General features: G+C 39.4%; 1 long non-coding RNA gene across 1 annotated transcript; it reads right to left on the bottom strand.

Annotated features, from left to right (window-relative positions):
• Positions 1-2,207: 2,207 nt before the first annotated feature.
• On the bottom strand, positions 2,208-9,049 carry LOC102293874. The gene is made up of 2 exons (XR_316311.3): positions 8,224-9,049; positions 2,208-4,423 (listed from the first exon to the last, which is right to left on the bottom strand). It is a non-coding gene; the product is annotated as an uncharacterized LOC102293874 (long non-coding RNA).
• Positions 9,050-12,489: the final 3,440 nt, after the last annotated feature.

Here is a 12,489-nt window from a genome sequence, read left to right as displayed (position 1 = left end):
GAAACTCCCACTAGGTTTATATCTGGGACTCTCCACCATTTGACCTTAGAACTGAAGAAGCTTCTCGGATGAGAGGTGAAACGTCTTCAAGCATCATATCAGTTTCTACTTTTACGTCCTTCTAATGTTTATAATCTTACTTTTTTATTTTATGTTTCATCCCTTAATATTGTAAGCGTTATAGTGCCCTAACTCTACCTCTCATTTGCCCTTAGTGTGCTTTGCCTTCTTTGGTTAAAAATACTGAATTTTTTTTTCTTCCCACAAATAATAACACTAATACTACACCTTCAGTATTCCAAGCCATACCATGCTTGTGTTATTTCACATGTTTTCTCTGTTTGTGTAATAGCTGTATATGCGTTTGCACATACCTTTTCTCCAAGTGTCACTTTAAACAAACATTTCTTTTTTCAGGCTGAAGCTGAACCTGCTTGCATTGTTCTATTGATTGCTCAAATTTGCACATCTTTTCTTTTTCTTGTTTTCATATTCTTTTCTGTATTTCATGTATTTTCTCGTAGTACACTAAATATGCCAGTTGTGTTTCTAATCTCTTGTGGGGGGAAAATGCTTGTATTGTAGATGTTAATGTTTAATGTTCTCCCATCTTAAGACTACATATATACATGTACTGTATATACTGTTATGTCCACTGGCAGCAATTTCAAAAGTGCTCAACACGGTGTCTTGATTACACCGTAGAAAGCTTTAATGAGGACAGTGATTTGATCAGTTTTCAGTAGTCAATGAAAACACACATTCTTTTTACCTGTGTTTTCATATTGTTTGAAATACTGTAGACTGAAAATGCAATATGAAACACCCATTTCAATTTTACACCCCAAGTGTGTGTATTTTTTTTCTCCCTGTTTTCTTTTATAAAAATACTTACATTTTATCATTATGCTTGCTTTTGTCTACACCTTACTGTTTTTAAAGGCAATTTAATGGCAATAGTAGAACTTACATTTTTTTGGAGTGTTCTGGGTTTAGCAAATATACGTATCATGTTTTTGAAATATAGTAAGAAATCTTGTAAACAAAACAAAACAAAACAAAACTCTTTTACAACATTTCCACCCAAAACATTTTGAAAAACAATTGTTTTGAATTTGTGGGAAATGATTTTTTTAGCATCCCAGATGGAGGTGTAAATAATAAATTGACACCATGCAGAATCCTGTGTTTTAATTTCAAAGATGTGTGTCCACAAATCCACTTGTGATAGATATTTAGTCTTAACTCTGCTTTTTCTTTTTAAAAACAAATGGTTTGATTATTTGTTTTATTGCCGTGATTATTCTGATTGTAACCCCTCTTTGTTTCATAGACACGATGTGTGTAATTGAATCAAACTTAATATACAGACACACACATACGGAGTACACAGTTCAGCCAAGTGGAGCAGACATGAGTGGTCCATAATGTGAGTGTGAGCGTTATATAAGCGCATGACATCTAAAAATAGAAATGCAGCAACTGTAAACATGGATCTGAACTGTTGGCTTTAAGCTTTCAAAGGAGTCTGAATGAAAGTTAGATTAACCCAGCATCCCGCATGTAAAGTGCCTAAAGTGGTGACCGTGAGTCTGATGGTGAGTACGGCTGGCATGATAGTGAGTGGGTAAAAAGTGAAACTCAAACCTGCAGCGCTGATAAATAATCGAGAAATATATCTGATTTTTTTCTTTCATTATTTTTTTTAAGCTCCTGATGAGTAAAATATGTTTATAAGAAGCACACAGACTTCTTTTAATAACGCAATGTGCTGGACCGTAGTAATTTAACACCACATGTTTAGAGACATGTCATTGTGTTTGTTATTTTTGATACAGAAAAGTGTGACAAGATGATGAGATTTGTGTCCGTGCACTCTAAGACACTGACTAGTTTTTGTACAACACACAAACATCGCATTCTTTCATCAACTTTTATATTTTCCTTTTTTTCTTTACAAGGATTTTACAGGAGATCAGTATAGATTTTATTCTGAATCTTTATGTCTGTCAGATTCAGCTTACACATGCACACACACACACACTGCAATACGTCATATCTACTGGCTTTTATTAATGTGTAGTTCCATGTGCGTCTTTACAGCAAAGAATCACATTGATGTGTGAATTCCCAATTCTTTACAACACGTGAACACAAAGGCTTATCTCCTCAAATCAAACATGCAAACTCAATGAAGACACACGATGCAGGATTTCTCAAGGCTTTTATTAATCATCCATGTTGCTGCATAGAGACTTGAAATAACTTTATTTAAAGGCAATAATAATGATAATAATACACACAGTTAATGATGTACCACAAAATTGAAATTCGGTGTATATTAAGGGGAAAGCAGAAAATGAAATCACAGTCGGGAAATCTGTTTAAGTTTTACATATCATTGGCTTTTTAAACACCTGAAAGAGAAAACAAGAAAGAAAGAGACTGAGCTGAAATGTAATATTAATTTTAAAAGAAATGAATTACATAGCAAAGCAAAGAATCTTGAAGAAGAAAACAGGATTGTACAGCAAAACACACACACACACCTCAGTAATAACTGGATACAGTTTGTCCACATGCTATGTGTGTCTTATCTTACCTGTTGTTACATTAAGGGAAACAGAAGTCTGTTATCATGGAGAAAATCTACACCTGAGTTAAATGTTATATGTTCAAAGTAACTCGTATTTGAACGCATTTATTAGGGCACCCTTTACAAGGGAGTGTATCTATTTATTGACATATTTATTTTTTGGAAATGCTCACTTCTCTTATTTTTATTTTAACTTACTCCATGCTAAGTGAGTTTCTCTGCAAACTGTAAAATTGTATAGTTTCTATGTAATTATTGTTGTGCTTATCTGAAGACATTCTGCCTGATACACAAACGTAGGTGCAGAACACGTGTGTGTGCTTTCAAGTATTTAGTGACATTTGCATAACAGTGTATATGCAAAATCTCAAGAAAGTAATCATATAAATCTCAGGATGCTGTGGGAAACTTTGCACGTTTTTTTCACTGCATGTTTGCACATAATGGCAGTGTCTCGAATCCAGGCATGCAGACATCCACTCTTACGTCTGAAAAGCCAGCACTACAGCACAGACGCACATTAACTCGTAACGAAAATTTCATTCTGCCCGCTGTCGTGAATTAACAGTGATTTTACGTCTAAGCAGGAAAAGCACTGCAAAACAAAAAAGCTGGCATCACTTAATACGTTTACAAACATTATTTCCATGGGATATCTCCTGTGGAGCGTGACGCAGACGTGTTTAACACATTTAAAACTACAAATCAGCTTCTCATTTGCGGTCCCATATGTCAGCAATGACGCATGAAGTACAGCCCTGTAGAAAAAGAGAGGAACACACATACACCACATCATTAATCTACATTTTTGTATATTTTCCAGTATAAAATTTCAGAATCCCTCTGTTTTCCTTAAATTATTTATTTGGTTTGTGAAAGGCTTTTTTTTTTTTTAGTATACTGTCCTTCACTGTTGAAAAGACCCTTTAAAGTATTTCTACCTTGTCCCTGTCCTTTCCCCAAACCTCCATCAACACACAATGACAAACGACTGCCTTCTAACCAGTGTGTGTATATTTCGGAGCTATAATGATTTAAGAGATGTCCTGGAGAGGAGGTGCTGATAGGGAGAGTTGGACATATTCTTCTAAATCAGGAGCTCATGACTTCATGAGATGCTGGAGCTAAGGGAGAGGGGTTTAGGGCATGGTGGTGGGGGGCGTGGGGCGTCACTTCCTGCTTCTTTCAGCCTGTGTGTGACCTCAGAATTCGATCCTGATTAAGGCAGATTTAAAAAGTTTACCAAAAATCATGGAACAATCACACAATCATCATAACATTGTGCAATAATCTGAACACTCATACGTGTGGAGATCTGACTGTGTATGCACGGCAGTGTGGGTTGGAAAAAACAGGCACCCTACACAGGACTGTGTATTGGCATGTCATAAACACATTATGAATATTTGATTGTCAACACGTTAAATGTGCCCCTTGTGCCTTTGTTAAATAGTCCAGTATTTAACAAAAAAGAGTAAAAGAAAATTTGCTTAAGCCGAATCAGTTTCCTTCTTGGAATGATCGTAATGCGTTTTGATCCACAATAACAGACGGAGAACAAAAGAAGAAGATGAATGAAAAAGAAGGGCATGCAAGATAAACGCAGCGAGTGTGTCTGTTTACGTGTCGAAGGTGAGGATTACATCCTCACACCATGAGAACATTACCAGCTGATTTTGCAAAATAAAAAATAAAAAATAAATAAAATGAAAGACTTTACTCTTTACTTCCCTTTTACAGATTCCCTCACGTGCTTCCACCTTCTGACCTCATTGTGCTTTGGTCACTGCTGCTGTGTCTCATTGTCCAATGTGTGATGTGACAAACCTGCGAGTACAAAAGGCAAAAAAAAAAACCCAAGAACAATGACAAAAAGCGAATTAATAATAATAATAATAATAATAATAATAATAATAATAGTATGCCGAGGCAACATTATTGCCATAATAAAGACATTTTCTTTCATTCTTTGTGCCAGAATTGACACAATGGCGTACAGGTGCTTGTGAAGAGTAACGGGGTAAATGTACAGATATATACAGATATAAAGGAGTAGAAGCACACAGGGTGATACTAGTATGAATATCCACGCCCAGTAAGCTGTAATTGTAACAATGAAAATGCATCAGGGGAGTGGAAAAAGAAATGGTCAGGAAGTGCCCTGTGATGCAGTTTACAGCAGCCAGTTTATTTCACAGAACCATAAGCAAGGAATAGAGAAAAGATGTTTTAAACAAGCAAACTATTCAACAAAGAAATAAAATGAGAAACGAAGCACACACTCTACATCTTCTGGTTTTCGCTTTGACATCTATGCGCACACCTCACAACCCTGGACACTTTATTTAAGTTGGCAGATTTACGTGTCTTTTTCCAGCTGCAAAAATGTTGAAAAATTTCTTTCATATATTCATTACTCACAAAATTTTGAGCTCATTTTTACCTCCTTCATCTGGACATGTGTCTGTCCAGTTTTCAGTTTATATACCTGATGCTTATTTGTGGGGGGTTTCTCTTTATGTCTTTATGGAACCCACCGAGTAATACCTCACAGCGCAGGCTGCAATTTTTGAATTTGAATTTAATTTAGTAACTCATATAAGGTTGGATGAGGTTTTACTGCTTTGTGTGCTGTGACCTTTTTTCCCCTCCTGTACATTCATGTTGTGGAACATCCAAACTTAAGGTGCAGGTGTTTTAATGACACTGAGGGTTCATTTGAGGTCCTACAGAGAGCAGCACCAATCCTGAATGTGCTTGATCTTATCTTATTTTCTGTAGTCTTTAGAACTGCTTTTCTAGCCTTCGTGTTTATTTACAATTCTATTTCTAATGACATGTGAATGTATTTCACACCAGCACGTTCTTTTTGAGAAGATAGTTCTTTTATAAATAAGCAGAATGCATGTGTTCTTAATAGGAAAGGGTGCCTCTGTAACTCACACTGTAAATCTCATCTTACTATCTGAAACACAGGACTCCAAGTAAGTTTTGGCAAAGCTGCACACGTTAACCAAAACTCAGAGTGTTTAAAGGAGACACAAAAATGTGTGTGTCTGTGTGTTGTTAGATTAGACCACTTTTGTTTGTCTGGAACTGTCTTTTGAACGAGCGTCAGACATGGCTTTGGAAAACATCAAGATAGAGATTTTGAGCTCACTGGAATTGCTCCAAACTTTTCCAAATATAAGAAGAAAGAAAGAAAGAAAGAAAGAAAGAAAGAAAGAAAGAAAGAAAGAAAGAAAGAAAGAAAGAAAGAAAGAAAGAAAGAAAGAAAGAAATGCATTCAGATGGAGATGTAATGTTTATGGAGAATAACTAAATCATTAATTTAAAAAAAAAATTAGTAGAGGATAAATTGTTTATTTATAGCACAATAGAAAAAACTGCATAATTATGCTGTGTGAGAGTTTAGATAGGGGTTCTGAGGTGCAAGACAGCACTCCTGATTGTTTTGTTTTCCTTCCCTCTGTTCACTCAATGCTGCATCAAAGCAAGAGGTGCAAGAGATTCGTGTGTTTAAAAATTACATCTAAATGAAATGTGTAAAGACACCTTGTTACCAACTGTCACTGTGTGTGTGTGTGGTGGTGTGTGTGGTGTGTGTGTGTTGTGTGTGTGTGTGTGTGTGTGTGTGTGTGTGTGTGTGTGTGTGTGTGTGTGTGTATCGACATGTCTAGCATTATCTTTGTGATCCCAAATCTCATTCTTCCAACACACCACAGAGCCTGACAGCAGCAATGTGACTTCTCAGTCTCAACAACACGAACGATGTTTGGATCCTCCACAAATGCTTTTTGGGGTAAGGGCTTCCCAGGTTCATGTATGCACAGCAAGCCCAGACCGCAAAAAGATTCGTGACGGACAACTGCAACAGCTTCAGAAAAAAGAAGAAAGAAAGAAAAAGAAAAAAAAACCCTCCAGTCATCGATTCCTCGGGGTCTTCATCCTCAAAGTGTTTTCATATTTTAGAAAGAAAGAAAAAAATGGAGAAGAAAAGAAACGTTGCTCATTAGGGCGATTTTTGCACATGATCACGAGCTTAGATGACTTCCCAGCGAAGACGTATCTAGCAAAATTGAGCTCGAATCCGCTGGATCGGCATAGCTTCGCAACAGCGCGAATCCTTGTTATTAAAAAAGAGCGGCGACGAAGAGAGGCGGCATCTCATTGCCGTTATAGACTTTAACACGCAGCAGAGGATGGCAGCGAGCTGATTGGACGGGACGAGTCGCCATCGACCAATAGCGACGTAAAGGAAAGGAGCACCTAAGCAGGAGGCCGAAGCACCTGACAGTTTTTCATGACCACCCCCCACCCCACCTCCGAAACACCCCCTCCCAAACAACGTTCACAGTACAGCAACAAAGTGTCATCTCATCCAAAAATTATCACATAAGAAGTAGTATATATATATATATATAATCTGACAATACATATATATATATATATATATAATATATATATATATATAATATCTATATATATATATATATATCTATATATCTATATCTATATGTATATATCTATATTCTATATATATATATCATCTATCTAAAGCGCGCGAGAAAACGTCGTGATGTGATTGCACCACTTGTGGATCCCTTTCAGTGATGCTGCAAAAAAAACCAACTATCATACCCCCTCCCATTCAGTCCCATTAATAATAAAGTTTTCTTTATTTGCAAACGCTTAATTTGGCTCCAGACCTCCAGCTGCCGAACCAAGGGGCCCTACCCTCGCTTCGTTTTCATTGGGCCGTCCAGCCGTTCATTCGTGGACGCCTCTCCCAGCCGGTCACGATTCCCCCCATCTGTCTCGAGCGCACCGAAGCCAGACGCCACTGACGCAGCACGCGCCTTACTCACTTTCAGCAGTCACGACTCGAGACTCATCGTGCACGGAAGAGGGGGGGAATCTGCAAAGAAGGATCAAATTGTAAAGGTTGCGCTATATTTGAGTATCTGAGGCGGATTGCTGCTTGAGCTGCTCACCCTGCAGCGTAAGCAATGGGAATGGGGGGCTGGAGAAAGAATAGCGAAAATATAATAGAGCTTTCCACTACCAATTAAAGACAAAAAAGAGGAAAAAGCAAGCAGAGAGAAGTAATCACCCTAAAAGCCCACTGTGAAAACGTAGTGCACCAAGCTACAACTAGAGTGTAAAAAGAAGCAAAAGCCAGTCTTAAAACACTCCAGCACCACCAACACGGGGACAGCTCCCCACTCGCTCTAACAGCCTTCGTCTACCGCGAAAGGCTTGAGATTAACGTCACGAAGTGCCGCTAATAAGAGCAACAATGGCAACATTATTTCGAGCAGACCGACAAAAAGACACATCCACCCCCCTTTTTAAGCATAGCTGAGGGTGATCCCCGCGTAGCTGCAAACGCGGACTGCTTTGATATCCCTTCAAGCATGCGGCAAAAATAGCAGAAATCCACACAAAACACTCGTGACACGGCGTTTTTTGTTTGTTTGTTTTTTCAAACATTTGTGGTTCCCTCGTCTTTTACAGCACTGTGAATAGAAACATTGTAGCAAACGGCTTTCTTTTTTAGCAAAGCATTTAAAACAGAGAAAAATAAGACCAGGAAGGTACAGAAAGGTATATAGCCTACAACTCACCATTGTAGCAGCGGAGCCTCCTTTAAAAATACGAAAAGTGGCGTAAAAAGAGGCCCCCCAAATAAAACGCCTCTTTTCTTCTTCTTCTTCTTTTTATTAACCATAAAATGTGCTCCGGCTTTCCGCTTCTTCACTGTACTCTTGAATGGTGTGCCTTTTATAGGAGTGATGCCCCCTATCTATTTCTGGATCACGATCCAACCCCGTTTCTATTTTTAGCTCGCGCGTGATGAAAAAAGAAAAGCTCGCAGAGGTTCCTTGGAGGAATTTCGAGCGCGTGCGGGCTGTTTGAGAACTGGCGCGAGCTCCCGCTTCTCCCTCCTTGTTGCACTGCCACGCGCGCGAGCACGCCCGCATGTCTTCCCTAATATACACTGTGGCGAAAAAAGGAAAGAAAAGAAAAAGAAGACATGGGGGGGGGGGTGCGATTTGATTTAAACCGAATGGCGAAAGAAGGCAGAAATAGGCTTTTGATTTTATTTATTTATTTTTTATTAATTCATGGTGTTGCCGCTGGAAGCTCGGTTCCTGTAACCCCCCTCGCGCCCCGCCATCCACAACACAAACGCGCGGACGCCCCACAGCCTATCAAATGTGACTATAAAATAATGTGGTTAAAAACGCGCTAACCAGGCTTTAGCTTTAGCACAAGAGGTCATTTTTTAATGCAGCCCGCTTTATGTTTAACGCCAATAACAAATTTAGTTATAAAGCAGACTTCCTTCTCCTGTGGGCTGCGTCAGTCACTCGGCATTGACGTCAGGTGGAGAATCTCCCACTTTGAAGGTGGAAGCAGGAGCCTCCATTGCCTACGTTGAGCCTAAAGACCAGCGAAGCTCTGCAAATGTAAAATACCAGCGGGTGATACGGAAAGGCCACGGTCTAATGTAATGTCAGAGCTCTGTGTAGTGTCACTGGGAGTAAAAGCCTGCTGCACGACAATAAAAACGGTGCGTTGCCTAAAACATGAGCTCGGTTGGTCAACTTGAGACAACACCAGCCGTCAGATGTGTCTTGTCGGCTCTTATTTTACAGCACAAGGCCCGTGAAGGTGGTAAATGTCCTTAAAACGACTGTGGGTTGGTTTTACCCTTTCAGCACAACTACAAGTGGCCCTCGGTGTGATCATGCGGAGCTGGACTACACACACACACACACACACGGTGCAAGCCTGCTGCCGCGGTCTGAGTCCTGCAGATTCCCACTGCACAGGGCAGAATGCTGAAACGCGTAGTAACGGAGCGGCGCTTGGCCGACCGATGATGCTATTTTTAACTCCCATACTCAACATGCCTGGCGCTGCGGGTTTCTCTGCTCAAGGTAGCTTACTATACTGTATGAGAGGCAAAATATAAACACGGGAAAGAAAAGCGGGCGAGATCTGGTTTCTCTAGTTTGGGGGGGGGGGCACTCCTAAGCAAATTATAGGGTTTTTTTTTTGGATTATCAATTTATCCCTTTATGAATGAAGCACCTTGTTATTCATTAAAGCTGCAACCTGTAGGATTTTATTATATGCAAACTTGATGCATCAGAACAAAAATGCTTTTCTTTTTTGCATAACTAAGGCATCTACAGTTATGTCCATAAATATTTGGATAGAGACAACTTTTTTTTCTAATTTTGGTTCTGTACATTACCGCGTTGAATTTTAAATGCAACAACTCAGATGCAGTTGACATACAGACTTTCAGCTTTAATTCAGTGGCTTGAACAAAAAGATTGTATAAAAATGTGAGGAACTGAAGCATTTTTTAAACACCATCTTCATTTCAGAGGCTCAAAAGTAATTGGACAAATTAAATAAGTGAAAATGTTAATTTCTAATACTTAGTTGAGGTGGACTTCAGGTGGTGGACTTCAGAAGGGGTCAGCACAGAGACTACAAGCCCATTATCATCAATGGAGCTCCAGTGGAGAGGGTGCAGTCCTTCAAGTATCTTGGTGTCCACATCTCCTCAGACCTGACATGGGCTGCCCACATTCAGGTCCAGACCAAAAAGGCTAGGCAGCGCCTGTATCACCTACGACAACTGAGGAAGTTCAGGGTCTCTCCAAAGATCCTCAGGATTTTCTATACAGGCGCTGTGGAGAGCATCCTCACACAGAACATGACATCGTGGTTCGGGAACAGCTGTGTGAAGGACCAAAAAGCTCTCCAGAGAGTGATCCGTACAGCAGAACGCTGCTGCAGGATTGCTCTCCCCCCGCTTCAGGACACCTACACCAGGAGATGCCGGACTAGAGCAGCGCAGATACTGAAGGACCCGTCCCATCCTGGCAACAAACTGTTCCAACTTCTGCAATCTGGTAGAAGGTTCCGCATCTTCCGGGCAAGGACAGAGAGACTCAAGAGGAGCTTCTATCCCCAAGCCATCCGTGCCCTAAACACACACACCCGCCCTCTCACATCATCTATAATTGACTGAGACAGGACTCTTCCAGACACTAAACCAAGGCACAATGTACATTTCAATTCCTTTAATTTTAAATATGTTTATATTGTCTATCCTGTAAAATAGTCAGATGTCTATTCATATTAATGTACAGAATTCACCTGCTTGCTGCTACTACTGCACATTCACCCAGTGTATATACTATATATATATATATATATATATATGTATATATATATATATATATATATATATATATATATATATATATATATAATATATAGATATATAAATGTTCTTCCTCTACACCCCCCAATTTTTGCACATGTCGAGGAGCGTGTCAGGCTACATTTCACTGTGTGTTATACTTGTATAACTATGCATGTGACAAATAAAGAACCTTGAACCTTGAACCTTGAAAACCCTTTGCTGCCAATGACAGCCTGAAGTCCTTAAGTCATGGACATCACCAGATACTGGGTTTCCTTCTTTTCAATGCTCTGCCAGACCTTTACTGCAGCGACTTTCAGTTGCTGTTTGTTTGTGGGGCTTTCTGTCCGAAGTTTAGTCTTCACCAAGTAAAATGCAAACTCAGCTGCTAAGACCAGGTGGTCAGTAAAGAATATTCCACTTCTTTGCTTTAATAAACTCCTGGGTTACTTTGGCTGTATGTTCTGGATCATTGTCCAGCTGTATTATGAAACACCACCCAATCAATTTGACTGCGTTTAGCTGGATTTGAGCAGACAGATGTCTCTGAACACCTCAGAATTCATTCAGCTGCTTCCGTCCTGTGTCACATCATTTTTTTAAGTAAAGTCTAGACTAGACTTTCTATTCTTGAGGCTTATGAGTGGTTTGTACCTTGCATTGAACTCAACCAGTCTTCTCTTTATGTTACACTTGGATATTTATGGGCCTACCTCCGTGAGAGTGTTGTTCACTTGGTTGGCTGTTGTGAAAGGGGTTCTTTTCATCATGGAAATAATTCTAAAATTATCCACCACTGTTGTCTTCCATGGACATTCAGGTCTTTTTGCATTGATGAGTTCACCACACCTCAGAAAAACTCCACGCCTTTAACTGCTTAACTGATAATGACATAACGAAGGAATTGCTCACACCTGCCCATAAAATAGCCTTTGAGTCAACTGTCCAATTACTTTGGCTCCCTTTAAAAAGAGGGTGGCACACGTTAAGAAGCAGGAACTCCTAAACACTTCATCAAATTTGAATGTGGATACCTTCAAATGATAGCTGATCTTACACATTCTGTCCATGTTCACTATATAACTATAATTGGAATATGTTTCAGTAAACAGGTAAAAAAAAAAAAAAAAATCTCATACCTTTCCAGATAGTTGCCCAACCTAGATATAGTTTTGTTAAACAAATGTAACACAATAAAGTTGCTTAACACAGTCCAAATTCAGTTATATTCAGTTCTCACATCACAAAATACACAGAGCTAGCTCTGGCACAGTGGCAATGGGACTAAGCTATTAGTGTAACAGAACAGACAAAAAGTTCAGGATGTTAAATCCAAAACCTAAAGTATAATCTGAAAAACAGTTGCAGAAATCTCTTCTGAGAGAGAAGACAGAAAATAGCTCAGTGTAAATTATTTTGCGTTAATTGTGATTTAAATAAAACACTTGTTTTCTGCTCCTTTTTTGACTACCTCGACGAATAGATCTGTAGGGGAACAGCATGCCAAGGAAAGACCGTGACAAGGTTTCTCAGGAGCTGTCCATGGTATCAAAACAAACAGGGGTGGGAGGTTCAGCTTACAGTCTCTGGTGATGACAGGTAGTTTTTTTAGGAGTTGGGCTCGGCCTCTTAGGTCCAGTCAAATAATGTCTTTTTTAAA

The sequence above is a fragment of the Haplochromis burtoni genome, unplaced genomic scaffold (assembly GCF_018398535.1).
Source record: "Haplochromis burtoni strain Fernald_Lab_line unplaced genomic scaffold, NCSU_Asbu1 Contig_135, whole genome shotgun sequence".
NCBI classification, from domain to species: domain Eukaryota; kingdom Metazoa; phylum Chordata; class Actinopteri; order Cichliformes; family Cichlidae; genus Haplochromis; species Haplochromis burtoni.
The sequence above is the reverse complement of the archived record's forward strand: the minus strand, read 5'-3'. Positions and strand labels throughout refer to the sequence as shown.